Consider the following 16,836-nt stretch of genomic DNA (forward strand, 5'->3'; position numbering starts at 1 on the left):
CTCTCATGTAAGTAGTCAGTCTTCCTCTCACCTGGTGTGGGCCTGGTGAAAAAAGAATCAGAAACTGAAATTGGAGGATTAGAGGTTAGAAGAAACTGGTTAGTTTCTTTGTTCCTTTATTTCCCAGTTACAAGGAAATAATGTGATCAATTACATTTCTCTTCAACTTAAGAGCAGCAGCACATAGTACCAGTCTCTGCTACATTAAAAATTCAGTAAATAGACTGATCACATTAGAGAGGGTAGCTATTGAAGAAAAAAAAAAAAGTAACCTCATATTGAAATGGAAGTTACATCAGCAGCCTCCTGCCCTTTGGTCACTATCCATATCCTCTATTCCGTTTGGTATCTTGAAATCAGTAAAATGGGGTTGTCAAAGAACCTTATGAGAAATACATGGATGTTCTTGCTAGGTAAGCTGAAGTTTTTGGAATGGATATGTTTCATTAATAAAGAATGATGTAGCAATATTTACATGGTAAATCTTTAAATAGAAGATGACACTTTAAATTTAAGTCCAGGGTTACCGTTTCAGAATTGTGGGGAGGGGGGGCATGAATGATAAGTGGGAGCCCCATTGAAAAAATTTCTACTTGTTATTTCTAATTGCTTTACTATGTTGTGAGAAAGCTCAAAAAGTCTTCCCTGAATTAGAATCCTAGGTAACCTTCTTCTGGAAATAGAGCTCTGGGCCCGTGACATGTGGTGGCATTTTGCATGTTAGTGACCTTGATTTCTGTTTTTGTTTCACCTTAGCACTTACCTCATTTACCTCAAATAGTACTGAATAAAATAACCCATAAAAAGGAAAAGGAAAATAAAAGAAATACAGGTAAAAAATATGGTATAATCTTTAAAAATAATCTGGGTTATATAGTTCGGATGATGAAAAATTGTTCTGGTTTGAGTGAAGCACACTGTTCAGCTTCTACACTTTATGTTTATTGACTAATACCTAATTACTTGAATTCTGATGTTCAAGAGCTAAGAAATTATATACTAATGAGTTCTCTTGGCTTCTACTTTCTAGTTTATGTTATAAATAATTAGTCACTTTTTAAAAACTGTTTTGTTGCAATTTAAAAACCATGTAGCTCAATAATTGCATGTGTGGTTATCATTCTTGCAGTGACCCTCTAGGGATAAGACTGCTTATTTTTGTCTCCAAACCAGCTTCTCAGCCTTCCTTCCCTCTCTTGGATATGGTATACTTGATCTTCCAAAAATGAAGGCTAGAAATCTCAGCTTAATCTTAGACTCTCCTCTCTTCCTCAGAACCACTGACTCATGGTAATTTCCTTCTGGCTGTGTTCTACTTCTGGGCCTTGTGTCTAGCCTCACTATCCCTTCCTTTGTTCAGGCTCTCAGACAATAACTTCCTCCCTTATCACCAAGCCTTTTAGTCTCTCCACTTCAGTTAATTTCCTACACGGTCATAAGAAAAAGAGCAGTTCTGCTGTTTCTGTGTTCAAAATCTTTTAATAGTTCCCCATTGCCTTCAAAAAATGTGATCAAAATTTGAAGAATGTTCATTGAAAAATGTTGCCTTATTGATAATGGCAAAACAGTAGAATCAATATAAATGTTCAGTAACAGGGGGATCATTAAATAAAACATAATTTCCGCCTTATGATGAAATATTATTTGACTATTAGAGGTGTTGGTTTCAAAGAATTTTTAATGTGTGACAAATATGTAGAGCATAATATTGACTATACCATCAAAAATACGAAATACACAAAATATTTACATTTATTTAGATGTTACTAGTTATCGCTGGCTCACCCAGTTAAAGGAAGGTTTTCTTTCTGGCTACATTTTCTAATTTTCTGCAATGAGTGTACATTGCTTTTATAATCAGAAAAACTTGCCCTGAAAATCAGGATCTGGAAGGGACCTTATGAATTATTTAGTTTTGTTGTTCTTAGTATATTTTTGGTCCTCACTGAGGATCTGATGAATGATAAGGAACTTTTCTCATAAAAAAAAAAATGGGGGCACCTGGGTGGCTCAGTGGGTTAAAGCCTCTGCCTTTGGCTCAGGTCGTGATCCCGGGGTCCTGGGATTGAGCCCCGCATCGGGCTCTCTGCTTGGCGGGGAGCTTGCTTCCTCCTCTCTCTCTCTCTGCCTGCCTCTCTGCCTACTTGTGATCTCTGTCAAATAAATAAATAAAATCTTTAAAAAAAAAATGAACATCAGACCTTAGACAAAAAAATCTGTCAAAATTTCAGGATTTGAGACCTCAGATTAAGAAACATTTATAGTACAGATCTCTCATTTTGGAGAAAAGGCAGGTTAAAGATGATTTGCCTTCTCTCCCGTAGGGGAGTTGGAGGAAGAGCTGGGACTAGATCTGGGGTTTCTAGTGTTTGCCCTGAAACAGAGTTGTCTGGGAGACTTGGGATCACGTTACAAGCGTGCTCCTAGTCATATGCTTTCTACAGTGCTCTGTAAGTCACTAAGGCTGTGAGGCCCCAGACCACATGTGAAGAGGTTCCCATTTATGTCTGTGGAGAGACCTCAGGGTGGTATGGCTGTTGCTGCTGTTTGTGGGAGTGGCTTCCCTACTCCTCCTCCCTGTGAGAGCTTTTACTAGATCAAGAGGACTAGCTTCTGAGTCATTGATGACTCCTAGAAGTAAGCAAATATAATGTGTGTCTGAGAACACGGTGTTAGGTACCTGTTCTTACCCATCCCCCTGGCCATACTTTATGCTTTTATTGTGTGCATGGTGATAGACTTTTGCTTTGAGAATGTTTGTTTCCTTCTGTTATCTGGCAGTTTCCTTTATATGTCCTTGATCGTGATGATGATGGCAGGGCAGGACATGGCCTCTGTACACTTGGATTGTTCATTCTGGCAGATGCCATAGCAGCTCTCTGCCTGGATAGCCTGCAAAGTGCAAGGCTGGACAAACCTCTCTTCCTCTGGTTTTGCACGATTCTGTCTTTGCACGATTCTGTCTTTGCAAAACCTTAAGCTAGGGAAAAAAAAAACACCACTGACAAGAGCAACACATCTGCTAGAGCCTGCCTTTTAACTGGGAAGGAAGGAGAGATGCCCTTACTTTGTCAGAAAGCCCTGAAGGGCCCTGATAAATCTTGCCACAGACAGCAGATTTTGCAGATAAAGGAAGAGTGTTTTCTTTGGTGCAATAAAGTCGCAAACATAGATCTAGAAACAGCTGTCTGATCATGTTTTCCAAGTTGTTAAGCTTTCCACAATTTAATCTCTGCAGAGAGCCTTGAATCAAAAGAGAGGATGGAATCTCTGGCTTGAACAAAGAAGTGGTGTAAAAGGTAAGGACAGGAACCTTTCTTACTACTTGGAAGGGCCAGTAGGAGGCAAGTTACTTTCACAGCTAATACTTACTCCTGATGAGAAGTAATGCTCCAGTGTAGGTGGTGCCATCATTTTTTTTTTTTTTTTATAGGTGGGGATACTGAAGCTCAAAGGGTCAATATTTTGCCCCAGGGCACACAGTTAATACGAGACTAAGCTGAGTGTGTCTGCTTCCAGCTCAAGTTCTTTTTCCCATAGAATAAATAGCTCCCCTGGTGTCGTATTGTTTTGGAGTGTTCTCGTGATCTTTTATGTGTATGTATATTTGAATTTTTTTTTTTAAGAATTTATTTATTTGAGAGAAAGAGTGAGAGAGAGATCATGAACCAGGGGAAAGGGAAGAGGGAGAAGCAGACACACCACTGAGCAGGGAGCCTGATGACACTCCATCCCAGGACCCCGAGATCATGACCTGAAATGATGGCAGATGCTTAACCAACTGAGCTACCCAGGTGCCCTGAAATGTTTTTATTTATCTACTTCAATCTCACTAATACAATTTTGAAAATACAAAAGAGTATACACATAGGTATGGATGCACACAAAATGGTTCTGTCCTGACTTCAACCGCTTTGGAGAACCTCATAGGTACAGTAATGGGCCCTGAGAAAGGTCTCCTTTCTTTTCTTTGTTGATATATTCTTAAATATTTTTTCCCCAGACCTTCCCCCCACCCCCAGGGCAATTTCTGATGAAATTACAATAAAAATGTATATACAGTTTCAACTTTTTAAAAAATATTTTATTTATTTATTTAACAGAGAGCGAGAGATCACAAGTAGGCAGAGAGGCGGGGGGAGGAGGGAGCAGGCTCCCTGCTGAGCAGAGAGCCCGATGTGGGGCTCCATCCCAGGACCCTGAGACCATGAGGCTTTAACCCACTGAGCCACCCAGGTGCCCATAGTTTCAACTTCTTAACTACTTAATTCTTTTCTGCTGAGCGCTTCATTCTGTCATCCAGTTGAGTCCTGTTCTTCAGCTGCCATTTCTGCTGAGAACTTTCTGGTGGTAGGAGACACAGGAAGAGTAAAGCAGTCCCTAGGTGGTCTGGGTGGAAGCCATAGGGTTCATGAATTATACCCTATGCTTTTCTTCAGTCCTCTCAGTCTGTTCTAAAGGGAAGTGGTTGGGACATTATCATTTGGTCTGCAGCCTGGGAGGACACAGTGACGATTTTTGGCTGAGCATGGAATGGAAGAGGGAATGTGTCCACTGACCTTCTATTTCTGATTCACGGAGAACCGTGTGAAGACTGATGGGTATGACCTTCAGAGTCCTTCCTTCTACTCTCTTAGAAGTGAACCTTTTACATTTATTGAGCTAGGTCGTGTATCTACATGGGACTGGGTGGACTGATGTATGTAGCCTGGACGGCCAGGTGTGGATGCAGTGACCGTTCAGGACTCTGAAGTCTGGAGCCAGTCAGGTCCCCTCGCACAGCAGTCCTCTTTCCGTGGCAGGGCTGCCCACGCTGGAGGGCACAGAGGGACAAAGGGGAGCAAACAAGGAGCACACCAGCTCTTTGGGAGTGACTTTTTCTTCTTCAAAACTTGTAGATTTGTAGACTGTTGAACTTCAGGATTGCCTTACTTATAAATTCTTTTGAAAAAATACTCTGATTCCACTCTCTGTGTCTCTTGAAGCTGCTTTCCTGGGGTTTTCGGTTAGCCTGCTGTGGGGGAAGCAAACCACATCCTTTGCAAGAGATGCAATGTCTCTAAATAGCTTTTTTTTCCCCCCTCTTTCTCCATTACATTGACTGATGTCAGCATTGTGTTTGAGGCAGGGGTGTCAACAGGCTGCTCAATGCTTAAAACCTCTGCCTGTTCTTTCTCTTGCATTCAGTTTCGCACTTCCGGCCTTCTGCTGCTTCTCAGCAAGCCCGTTAGACAAAGCGCCCTTCCTCCCTGGTCTGTGTGCGGCTGCCTCTGTCATGCTGTTGGCTCTCTCAGGAGGGACCAATGTTCTCTGAACTTCTGTTAACTTTGGTTATGTTCACTAACTTTCCTAACTTGCATTGAATACTGCTATCAGAGAAAGTGCTTCCAAAAGCCCTGTGCCCTTCCTGGCTGCCCCAGTGGCGTGGCTTTCCAGAATGAGGGTAGCATTCTTTGAGGAGCAGAGTTGGACCCGAGACACATATGGGTGGTCCCCAGGACTCATTGTGTGCCTGAGCTGTTTTGCCACCTGAGGGAAGGAGGAGTGGAAGAAAACAGGGAGGTTTTCTCAGGGAGCGTTAGTACTCCCAGGGCTGGACCTTGAACTGTCTTGTGTGTACCTGTGTGATAAGGTTCAATATGTACTGCCTTGACCTGTGGTAAAGCTGCGCCTACCCACCAGTTCTCTTCCCGATTGTGCTGCTGTGGATAAAAGAGTCTAGCTAAACAGTTCTTATCACACGAACCAAGCACAGTGTGCTTCACCTTGAGTGGTGGGCTTGAGTGCCCTGTCACCCTGTGGAACTATTCAAACATGCCAGTCACATCTTCCTATGGCAAGGAGGGGTCACATCATCCCATTGTTACTATGAAACCTGTCTCCACAGCCTCTGCTTGTTCACGCTACTCCTGAATGAGGCTCCATGTGGCCCTGTATGGCAAGCAGTGGCCACCCGGGAGCTGTGAGTCAGTGTGCCTTGTGAACTCTTGTGGATCTCAGCTGTCCAGTATTGGGTATCATGCATTCATTTGATTCCCACATCCCCTAGGGTGGGAACATCAACCACTCTCACCAGTGGGGGTGGGGTGGGGAGAGGATCAGAATATAATGCACCCATTATTCTTTGAATGGATCAAGTGTATTTCTGCCTTTCTACTGTTTCCCCTCTTTAATATAAACTGCACAGAGTGGAAAACACATCTTTAAATTTTCAACATTCTATCCTTGGTGTCTAGTACAGTGAGGCCTGGCACTGAACACGTACTTGATAAAAGTAATTTTTGAATAAATGAATGAGGACTTCTTAAGGCCCCTTTCTGAGTAAGGACCACAGTGTTAGCTACGGAGTTTAAATAGTTATAGTGAAGGGCGTGAGCAGAGCGTCCAGCTCCTCACTAACTTTGCCAAGTCCTTCCAACCTCAGGGGTATCCCAGTACAGAGAAGAATAGATCCTGAAGACATAACCCACATCCTCAGTTTAAGCTCAGCTAAGACTGATGTGCTTTTGTTGATACAGACTTTGCCTGATTTTGCTGAATTTGGTAACCAGCTTTACCTTCCACCTTCTGAGATATCCCGTTCCATTTGCCTAATGAACCTGAAAGGAACTTAGTGCCTGTCTCTCTCGATATCATTTTTTTCTGGGTTATCTTCTCCAACTTTAATTTGTTCATGGGGAAAGCTGGCGTCCATAAGAGAGGATGGGGGTGGGATGAAAAGAATTTATTCCAGCATTTTGTAATTTCTTTAGTTGAGGTACCATCATTTTCTTTTGTGCTGAGGTCAAATTAGTCAGCAGACAGAATTGTACCAGGGAGAGGAAGACAGAATCATCTCTGGAAGAATTTGGCCTATATAGAATTTAGAGAAATCTATCTTTGATTTCCCTTTGGTTGTTTTCAGGAGGATTTGAGCTTGAGGGGAGTCTGAATATCTTTTAGATCTTCAGTCTTATCTTTTAAGGCTTGACATTTTGTGCATTTTCACTTTTAGAACTTTGCTTCCATTTTTTACCCATCCCTGCCAATGTACGTTTCACCTTTAAAAAATTAAATTTAGGGGCGTCTGGGTGGCTCAGTGGGTTAAAGCCTCTGCCTTCCACTCAGGTCATGATCCCAGGGTCCTGGGGTCGAGCCCCGCATCGGGCTCTCTGCTCAGCAGGGAACCTGCTTCCTCCTCTCTCTCTCAATGCCTGCCTCTCTGCCTGCTTGTAATCTCTGTCTGTCAAATAAAATAAATAAAATCTAAAGAAAAAATTAAATTCATATCTGATCTTCTCTGGGGAGTCTTTCCTGCATTTATGTCTTTGTTTCCTTTTCAGAACTCCCCAAGGGTTGGTTGGTTTGTTTGTTTTTATAGTATTATCTTTCACATGGAGCAACACCCAGTTTGTTAATTTTGTTCATTTTTGCTTTTCAAAGCTGAGGACTTGGAGGCATTTTCTTCTCTTTTTTAGAGTCTCTTATACAGAGCTCTGCTCATAACAAAGAGGTTTTGTCAAAATTTGCTGCCTGGGCGCCTGGGTGGCTCAGTGGGTTAAGCCGCTGCCTTCAGCTCAGGTCATGTTCTCAAGAGTCCTGGGATCGAGTCCCGCATCGGGCTCTCTGCTTGGCGGAGAGCCTGCTTCCCTCTCTCTCTCTCTCTGCCTGCCTCTCCATCTACTTGTGATTTCTCTCTGTCAAATAAATAAATAAAATCTTTAAAAAAAAAAAAAAGAAAATTTGCTGCCTGATGGTTAGATAGTAGGAGACAAGTATCACTCATGGGGAGACAAGACCACAGAACGGGTGTGAGTTTGTGTGAAGTTATAGTAAACGGATTCACAAGGCATCCTGAGCCCTGTTTATCGAAGCAGTAGAAACACCCTAAAGAATTTTATTCCAGGAGCTGTTTAGCCAGGCCGCTTCCCAGATGGTGCTAAACTCTGCTTTAACTGTTTTGTACGGCTCACATGAACTGTGTCTCCCAGTGCTCCTGGAGACAGTAATTTGGAGGTATTACTAATTCTTGTCATTTGTTTTCTGCCTGGATTTATAATCTGCGCTTGCGACACGACTTCTCTCACTTCTGAAAACAGTCAGGCTCAGCAGCTGGCGTAGCCGTGGATTAACATTTCCATGGATCGTGTGGTTGCTATTGCCTCAGGTGATAGAAGCGAAGGAAAGAGGAGCAGAAAGAATGAGCGAGATCATTTTTTAGTGTCTTGATTTCCAGTAAGGCAATAGAAGTTAAAGGTGTTTCCCTGCCGCTTACCCTAAGACATTTGCTTTAGAGACTTAACAGGACTCTCTCTGTGGGGTGATTGGTCCTAAACTTTCTTAACAGAAGGTGTGTGGCTTCACTGAAGTAGGCATAGTGCAGATGGATGTTAGCACAAAGGTTTGTGTGAGCAAACCCACCTCAGCAACCAGCGCTAATTGGCTCCCCTGGGAAGTCCCAAGAGAAGCTGTCAATCACAACGACCAAGTTTTTGTTTATAATTTGTAGTGATTTCTCCTCTACTGCTCTTTTTCCACCCCCATCCAGCCTGTCTCTCTTCCTTGCACAAATAACAAGTAATAGAGTACAGAAAATTAGAGAGTAGAGGCACGTCTGACGTTGACTTCAACTTCAATTTTCCCCTCCACTTTCCATTCTCCCCAGGGTTATCTTTCAGGATAAGAGGTGAGATTTTCCTCTGTGCCACCCTTCTCTCCCATTATCACTCTTAGTATAGAAAATACCCTTTCATGTGGGAGGGACACTCTCTCAGGTGTATCCCACAAAGCTAGGAAGTAGTGTTAAAAAATAAGTGTACAATATTAGTGAATTTTAAAAGGTGATTCCGTATTTCTCTAATGTTAAATGTATTCTACTCTGCTAAAGCTGGAGATGATCCTAGGCTCATTGATTATTTTTGTTAAATCATTATATTTCAAGATTAAATCATAGGGCAAGGAAACCCTTGTCTTTCTGCAGGATACTGGATTGGAAATAAAGAGTGGCTTCCGGGGGTGCAGGGACCCTTCTGTTGAGAAAATAACGATAATAGCAGCTACCATTTAATAAAGACTTCACATGTGAGGAGCTACCTTGATCCTGACTTTACCTAACTGAAGGTAATGGGTCAAGGTTCCATAGCAAGTAAGTGTCAGGATTTGAGATCCTACAGCGAGAGTCAGGATTTGACCTTGGGGAATCCATGATTTCTAGAAGTCCTTGCATTCTACACTGTGCATAATTTAAATTCATGATTAAACCAGGTGTTCTTTCCAATGTCTGAAAGGCAGGATAACTCGGATGTAGTTAGCTAACCCATTCTATAGTTGTGCTATTGTGCGTTTTTTGTTTCAGGTCCATAATGCATCTGGTGTTGTTGCTATACACAGGTGGTGATAAACTTTGTGGGTAATGATGGTAGATCTCATGGGCCTTAGCACACCTAGGTCCCCCCTTTCTTTCTCGCACTAAGATGGGAGATGAGTGAGGAGTCTAGAGAGCCAGGTGGAGTGTCTATGCCACGATTACACAGATTGAACTGAAGTTCTTTACCCCACCTAGTGATAGGACATAATTAGCAGAGAGAACTTTATCTTTTTCTAGTGAATATGTGATGTAGGGCGAAATTCAAAAGAATAACAAATTGGGATGCCTGGGTGGCTCGGTCAATTAAGCATCTGCCTTCAGCTCAGGTCATGATCCTGGGGTCCTGGGATTGAGACCCATATGGGGCTCCCTGCTCAGTGGGGAGTCAGCTTCTCCCTCTGCCTACTGCTCCCCTTGTGTATGTTCTCTCTCTCCCTCTCTCTGGCAAGTGAATAAATAAAAATAAAATATAAATATAAAATATAAAATAAAATCTTTAAAAAAAGAATAACAAATTCCAGAAACATTTTTATCTGTTTCATGAACACATGGGGCTCAAGAAGTTATCAGTTTCTTATCATGTACTTAATTTAAGAAGTTTTTCTTCTTTGCTTGTGCCTACAAAAGGATTTAAGCTTGATGGATGCAAATTGATTTTTAAAAGATCATTACAATCTTTAAACCTGTGGCATTATCTTTAGATTATAAGTGCTAAACTCAAGTCTACCCCCTTGTTTCATGATGAGTAAAATTAACCTAACAACCTTCAGAGCTAATTTGGATAAGCCAAAATCAGACATATACTTATTTTAATGAAAGGGATTTTAGTGTTGTAGTTATCTTTATATTGTTTTAAAATAAAGTTAAATTGAATAGAAAGGTAGTCAATTTAGTTACACATTGAAACACCTCAAAAGCCTTCTCAGAATCATTTCCTTTTAGCAGTCAGTGTTAAAGGGAAGCTTAGGGGAGGGTACATGGGAGAGAAAGGATTAGGCCAAATGTTCACAGATTCTGATTTGGAGTAGAAAAATTGGTTCTGAAAACCTAAGTTTGGAACATTAACTAGAGCACCTCCTCTGTCATGTAGCTTCATCAGTACCATCCCAACATTCAGGGTTGTTTGTATTTTATCGAGAAATGGAATATAAAAGTGCACATGCAATTCAAATTATTTTTTAGCTACAATTTTATCTTCTTCTGTTGTGTTCTATGTACAAACAATAAATCCCTCTTGGAAAGAATTCAGTCTAATAACTTGTTTCCAGCCTTATTCCATTTTCTCCCCATAGGATAGGCAGAGATGCCAGTAAACAAGAAAACGATCAAAAGGTGAGGCAAAGAAGTAGACAGTGCAGCAGAGCCTCTGGATAGCAGTCAGAAAGGATGGCCGGTCTCTGACTCAGCCTGTCTTGAGAGGTTGGCAATGACTTTGAAATTTTATCAAGTCCATCTCTTTTTCTTTAGGCAAGACTGTGCTTATAGCTCTCCCAGTGGATGATAATCTGTCCTTTTTTTGTAATGAAAGTTCCACTGTAGAGGACACCAGCCCCCTCAGGAACTCATTGTGAAGTTAGATAGTTTTCAGAGAAGCGTTCTGTTATTGTTGATTGTTGTTGTTCATTCCTTCCTCTGGGATGATCAACTTTGTATGAACAGAGTTGCCTCCGTATAAAGTCCTTATCTTTGACACCTGAACAGACTGACAGAGACACTGACCACCAGAGAGAGCAACTAGTCTCATCCCTCCGTTGTCATGAGTGTCTCCTCCATATTGAGAATGCAGCCTTTTCTATTTTAAAGATTTTATTCTTTCTTTATTTGAGAGAGAGCATGAGAAAACAAGCATGAGCAGGGTGAGGGGCAGTGGGAGAGGGAGAAACAGATTCCCTCCTGAGCAGACCCAGGACTGATCCCAGGACTCTGGGATCATGACCCAAGCCAAAGGCAAATGCTTAATTGACTGAGCCACGCAGGTGTCCAGACTTTTCTATTTTAAATAGAAATAGTTGTATTGTTGACTTCCGGGCCCTTGAGAACTTCTCATTTTTCTTTTCTTTTCTTTTCTTTTTTTTTTTTAAAGATTTTATTTATATATTTGACAGACAGAGATCACAGGTAGGCAGAGAGGTAGGCAGAGAGAGAGAGGAGGAAGCAGGCTCCCTCCTGAGCAGAGAGCCCCATGCGGGGCTCATCAGGACCTGAGCCAAAGGCAGAGGCTTTAACCCACTGAGCCACCCAGGCGCCCCGAGAACTTCCCATTTTCTTGCCAACTCTGCATTGATAGTATTTCCCTACTCTGGGCTAAAATTATGCTGGTTTTGTCAGTCAGTAGCCCAAATACGTCAATCCTATGGGTGTTTGTGTTTCTAGGCCATAGGATTAGCATGGTGATAACTTTGAGTTTTGGATTCTTTGAGTTTTGGTCCCGTTTCTGCCACAGCTACAGCTATAACTTTGAATACCTTCCTAAGTGTTTTTGAGCCTCAATTTGTCACTGTTAAATGTGTGGTTGGTTTAGATCAGATTTTTCTAGTGAGTTTTCCCAAAAAAGGTTAGCACATTTCCAAGAAATGTTAACACATACAACATAAGAAATGGTTTAGTTTTTCGATAGGTGGTCACGGTGGTGGCGCTGCAGTGAGCACAAGATTAAATGTACCCAAACAGTTTTTGGGTTTTGTTTGTTTGTTTGTTTTCATGAAAGATTTGATGCTTTAAAAAAAAAAAGTGCATTGTTAATCATTGAACCTTCAGAAGAGGTTTCCTAAATTTATCTGATTATGATACTTTTCTTTCCTTTTAATACCATACTTTTAATACTATACTTTCCTTTTAATATGATACCTTTCTTACCCTTTCATACTCACTTTTGACCAGGCTCATCTGCAAAGTAAAAGTAGCCACTCTTTCCCTGTGCTTATCCTGGAAAGTGGATCCAACTGCTAAGAAAGAGTTCAGAGCTCTATGGGTAAACTATAGGTGATCGTTTATGTATTTTGTGGTTTTCCTTTTGCTTTATGAGCTGTTTGAAGGGAGGGGTCTTTTCTTACTTATCTTGTGCAAAGAGGGTGTGGCTTAGTGCTTGATCCCTAGAAGACACTTAATAAGTGTGTTAAATTGAGTTAAACTGTCTGCAAATGAAAGCCACTGCCTTGAAAAATTTTGAGCTGCTTGTCACAGAAAATGTTTTTATAGACTGGAGTTTTGAAATGGGTGGAATTTGTAGTCAAGACGATATCTAAGATCAGGAGTTTATGAGAGTTTCATATGGTTATAAATATAATATCATAAAAATATCACTCACAGATAACCTCTAGTAGATTAGAAAAGGACACAGTTCAGCTTTGTAGGCATTCTTACTGGTAAGCTCCTTTCCTTGGTCTGGATAAATTTTCTGATTGCCTTGAGTCCAGATTCCTCCTGGGAGCATGGCATTATTAATTGGAGAATTTCATCCGGATTAGTGATACATAAGGAGGGACAAGATCCCATGAAATTTACTTCCTTCTTCATCTTGTGCAATGCCACCGTGTCCTGAGGAATTCACTCCACTGAATTTATGATGAGTGTGTTTTTCTATTTTGCCTTTCTAGTACCTGGCTATATTTCTTACAAGCTTTTGGAGAGTGTAAAATATGCCTCATATGCATTTATCTCTCTTTTGATACATAGTGTTTTGTGATCATAGGAAGAACTCAATAAATATTTGTTGAAAAAAATAAACAGATGAAGATGGTGGTTTTGACATTTTTCCAATTTAGCATCTGAAGTTAGATAGTAAATTTGATGAATTTATATTATACTTAGTAGAAATTCAAGTTTTGAGGGTAGGAAAAACAAGAAAAAGTTACCTATTACTTCACTACCAGAGATTAACTACCATTAAGACTTCAGATTATTTCCTTTTAGACATATTTTATATGGAGGGAATTTTTAGATATGTTGTGATCACATTGTACATATAATTTGTGTCTGATTTTTTCACTTGTAATTATATGCAGCATTGATAATCATTATATGTACTATTTTATATGTAAGAAATATTTCACAATAAAAATTTGGAAACCATAGAAGTCCAGGGTGACATGGTTTTCACAAATAGAATGTTCACAGTCTTCCTGTGTGGTTTTCTGAAGCATTGTTCCTTTTACGATCATACTTCTTATTAAGCTTTTCCTCATTTTATTTTCATTTAATTATTTTGCTATATGAAAAGGCTAGTAAGCTTTCTGGACATGAGTATTTTCCTTTTGAATACTTTCAGAATGTAAATGTAACTGTTGGTGAACTGTTTCTCAAGTTTGTGACATTATTTCCTCTCTCCACCAGTATATGAACATTCCAAAATCATTGCAAACTCACCAGCAACAAGTATGTATTTCTTTAACTTTTTAAAAATATTGATCAACTTTAATGGGAAAGTGGTTCTTTATTTTGTTTCATTTTGTGGTCTTATTATATTAGTGAGGCCAACCTTTTTACCTTTTTCTCATATATTTTTGAGAAATCACTTTTTTTTTTTTTTTTTTTTTTTTAGAGGGGGTGAGCCTGAGAGAGTGGGGGGAGGGGGCAAGTGAAGGAAATCTTAACTAGGTTCCATGCCCAGAGTGGAGTGAGGCGGGGCTCCATCTCTCCCTGAAATCACCGCCTGAATCGAAATCAAGAGTCCAACCATTTTCTGGGCTGAGCCACGCAGGTGCCTCCATTTTTGTTCTTTTATGAATCGTCCATTCATGTCTTTTTGGTTATTTTTCTTATTGTGTGAATGCTTCATTCCACAGAGCGTGCTATTTCCTGCGGGTATGGATACACACAGCATTGCTTTAGGCGCCGCCCTGGGCCGGTGGAGGAAGCCGAGTGAGGCCGCCATCTCTGTGGGCAGCCGGAACTGGCTGTTGTGCTGCTGCCTGTTTGGTAACACAGCGCCCGGGACGGAATGAGTTACTAAAGAGCCCCCTTTTTCCGTTAGTTCAGCATTGCAAAAGCCAGGCCTGGCCAGGGAGGTGTGTGTGACCCACGGCATTCTTCCCTTCGTCCCAGCTATTATTAGAGAGGTTCAGAAACGGCCGGGGAGCTGGGGCTGTGGGCACAGGTCGGTTGACGCTGCGCTCAGAGTTCTGAAGTGTCGCAACCACTCAATATGGCGCGCTCTTCACTTGAGCAAATTGCCAACAGCTTGCCTGTGACTCCTTAAGAATAACGAGAATCCACCTCATTTTAGGAGAGGAGCCAGATTGTGGCTGTATTTGGCAACCCGCATTCCCGTGCAGCTGCGATTGCTGAAGACCCTCGGTGGAGGGGAGGGGCCGTATCGATGGAGAAATGTCCATTTTGTCTCGGGAGCTGCTGAGCGTTCTCAGCCTTTGCTGGCAGTAACGCTTTCTCTAGCGTGGCCTCACTCTCCAGGCCACTGGACGTGACAGAAGTCATGCAGAATCGCCGCAGTCTATTTCTGTCCCTTGTCATTTTATGAGGGAGCTAAGTGCTAAATGCCTTCAGACACAGAGCATGCTAAGAACTCGTTTTGAAACAACAGAAACTAAAAGATACATCAAAGAATGCAGATTGTACTTTTTTAAAATACTCTTTTAATTAATTATTTAATTTAATTAATACTAATTTTTTTGTCTTGCATGAAGCACTTAAAAATAGTTTGAGAATTGCAAACACCACAGAAATTATCTCATAACAAAGAAAACAAAAGCTCTTTCACCTTAACAGCAGAGATTTTGTGTGGAACAGTTAAGAATAGGTAGAAATGATTTGAAGATGGAAGAATCTTTCCTGAATACTATGGTTATCATTTTTCCCCCTTAAAATTCTACAGCACCTTCATGTAACATGTAGGATTAAACTCAGTTTTCCTTGGCCATCTTTTCTGTCTGAATTACAGACTCTATACTGTTATTAAGCAACTTAAAAATCAACTTTTTTGTTTCTACCCCAGTATGTTTTATTCCCCAAGAAGAAAGCCCATTTCTGTCAGTGTGGACTTTCCTTATTTAGCAATCTGCCCCCTTAGTTATCTCTCATACTCTGTCTTGTCCACACTATATCAGTTCACATATTCAAAATATGTTGCCTTTTAATCCTCTTGATCATGGGTATGTATTATTATTTCCTTAAGGGAAGAGCCAGTTTTGTTTTGTTTTGTTTATACTTTCTAATGTGTTTACTAGAAAGTTTTTCATGTAATCTGTGTCTGAATGAATGTAGTTGATTGGACTGTTATTTATTCTAAAACATTCACGAGATTCCAATTGAGAGTACATTTCCAGGTGGTTGGGGACATTTGTATTTAGGATTACTGATTTTATAATTTAAATAAAGTCACAGTGTGAGTATTTATGAAATAAAGTAAATTCTGATTTTTTAAATCTGTCCCTTAAATCTTCAAATACGTGTTTTTTTAAAAAACGTTTCTTTTGTGTGTGTTTGGATGCCCATTAACAATTTTTTATTGCACACTTCTTCTTTAATTCTGTTATACATAATATATTGTGTTATATTAGTCTTAGGTGTACAGTAGAGCAATTCAACAATTCTGTACATAGTGCTCATCATGATAAGTATTCTCTGAATCCCCTTCACTTGTTTCACCCAACCCCCTACCCACCTCCCCGCTGGTAACCATCAGTTTGTTCTCTACACTTAGGAGCCTCTTTTTTGTTTGTGTTTATTGTTGGTTTGTCTCTTTTTTTCTTTGTTCATTTGTCTTGTTTCTTACTTTGCACGTGTGAAATCATACAGTATTTGTCTTTCTCTAACTAGCTTATTGCGTTTAGCATCATGCTCTCTAGTTCCATCCATGTTGTTAAAGTAACAGCACTTCATTCTTTTTAATGGCTGAGAAATACTCCATTTCAAAAAAAAAAAAAAAAAAGAAATACTCCATTGTGTAGGTTTACGACCTCTTCTTCATCCATTCGTCTATTGATGGACACTTGGGCTGTTTCTATAATTTGACTATTATAAATAATCCTGCAGTAAACATAGGGGTACATACATCTTTTCAAATTAGCGTTTTTATATTCTTTTGATAAATACCCAGTAGTGGAATGAAAACGTTGCTTTTAAAGATTTTACACATCTCTGATGAGATGATCTTAAAAATACCTCAGCCGTGGAAGTAATGGGACAGGTGATGGTGGTGTTGGAAATAATATTCTTGGGGTGTGATGACCATGTGATTTTGGAACTCTGCATGTATAGTCAGTTCTGGCAATGGTTTAGAATGGAGAATAATGCTTTGGCCAACCAGAGTAATGGTAGAATCTAGTGGCGTTAACTTTCTGGGGATTTCATGTAACTTAGGCTCAGTAAAAATGTGAGGGAGAAATTGCTCTGATTTTTATCGACTAAAATTAAATTATAAGATTCCAAATCTAATACTAAAATCGTGAGCTCTCTCTTTAACGGTGAATGTGTCTAGACAGATAATGAGCTTGTTAAAAATCAGGATTATAATTCAAAGTGATAGCATCAGT

The 16,836-nt window shown here is 40.3% G+C and overlaps 1 protein-coding gene across 5 annotated transcripts in view; it reads left to right on the forward strand.

Annotated features, from left to right (window-relative positions):
* PDE4D (phosphodiesterase 4D) overlaps nt 1–16,836 on the forward strand; it is a 1,492,536-nt gene that overhangs the window by 248,900 nt on the left and 1,226,800 nt on the right. For 3 of the 5 annotated variants that reach the window (XM_004744606.3, XM_045075657.1, XM_004744610.3), the window contains one exon: nt 3,239–3,299. The exons of the other annotated variants lie outside the window; for them this stretch is intronic. The gene's annotated coding sequence lies outside the window, so the exon portion shown is untranslated. The remainder of the gene's footprint in view (nt 1–3,238; nt 3,300–16,836) is intronic. 5 annotated transcript variants of the gene reach the window in all.

This window comes from Mustela putorius, unplaced genomic scaffold, assembly GCF_011764305.1.
Source record: "Mustela putorius furo isolate JIRA1106 unplaced genomic scaffold, ASM1176430v1.1 tig00000145_pilon_pilon_pilon, whole genome shotgun sequence".
Lineage (NCBI taxonomy): Eukaryota > Metazoa > Chordata > Mammalia > Carnivora > Mustelidae > Mustela > Mustela putorius.